We start from the raw sequence: 1,428 nt of genomic DNA, 5'->3' as shown, positions 1-1,428 counted from the left end.
ATTTTAGACTAGTAACAAGGAAGATCCCATCATAGAAACAATTGTTTATTAGCCTACCATTTAGTCAGAAAAAATGAACCAATTATGAGCAGAAATTGAAAGAAACTCACAAACCTATGGCAGAATGGAAAAAAAATCCATGTAGAAATGAAAACAGACACAGTAGATTTGGTGATTCAATTGATATAAAACATAAAGAGGGGAAATGACCTATAATGTTCAAAGTCAAGATAGTAAATTATTCGACACAGTGAGGTGATAACCATGGAATGTAGGGGACATGGAACTTCTGGGATGCTGTCTTCTGGTTTTGGTTTGAAGTACAAAAAGAAGTGTGGTGTCATTGGCTAGTATTGTAGCTCCTGGTGTCCCCACTTCCCATTGACCTCCTGTAGTAGAACATTCAGAATCCCTAATAAGGTTTATTTTCACCATTAATCACGGCAAAAACTCCGTTACCTCTGTCACGACCTTCTCTCTCCACCAACACCAATCCTAGCCAACGTCCTTGTCTGTGTGCTTTCTCTAGGCTCTACCCTTAAAAGCGCATGCTGTAAGAATAGAGTGAAATAAATATAAAAGATGAAAAACTAATGTTGGTAAATGCCCCTGTGGGATCGACAATCATTACCCATCATCGTTTACACAATCTGCTGGAGTCTGACTCTAGGGCTAGGCTCAGGCAGGGTGCACCTCTGAGAGAGATTAATGGGGTGCTATCTTCAGAACTACCAAAGCTGCTGGGTGAAGTGACTCAGTCCTTCTCGTTACAAATAGTCACAACCTGGTAAGAGCCTTATGGAGACTTTTTTATATCCCACCTTTCTATGTTGCTAACAATAAATTTATAAGCCATACTGGGAGCCTGTGTTAATCTGGGCATATTAGAGAAACAAATCCACAGAAACTCATATGTATAAGAGTTTTATATAAAGGGTAAGTGAACATCAAGAAAACATCCCAACCTAGTGTTGTCCAAGCCCACAAGTCCAACATGAACCCATATGTCCAACACCAATCCACAAAGTCCTCCTCCATCTCACAAAACACACACAATGATGCTGACTGCAGGAGGAAAGCTGAATCAGTGAAGGTGCAAGCATCTCAGTGCTGGCATGGGTCTCCACTCGGCTGCTCCAGCACCCAGGCTGCATCAGGGTAGGTCCATGTGGCTTCTCCTCAGGGATGTCTTGTAGGAAATGAGCCTTGCCAGCTAAATCAGGGAACTGGCTAAGGCAGATGCACCCTGGTCTGACCATCAGAAAGCAAGAGACCCAAGAACTAGAAAGGCAAGGCTCACCAAGCCATTTATCCCTCCGCCCTTCGATTAATCCCACATGTGTTTATTGGCCAGGTTTGCACAATAAACTTTAACTATCTCACAGACATACAGTTTTCCTGCTTGTAATACAACTAGATAATATAACC

This window comes from Tenrec ecaudatus, chromosome 2 (genome assembly GCF_050624435.1).
Source record: "Tenrec ecaudatus isolate mTenEca1 chromosome 2, mTenEca1.hap1, whole genome shotgun sequence".
Lineage (NCBI taxonomy): Eukaryota > Metazoa > Chordata > Mammalia > Afrosoricida > Tenrecidae > Tenrec > Tenrec ecaudatus.
This window is presented reverse-complemented; position numbering follows the sequence as displayed.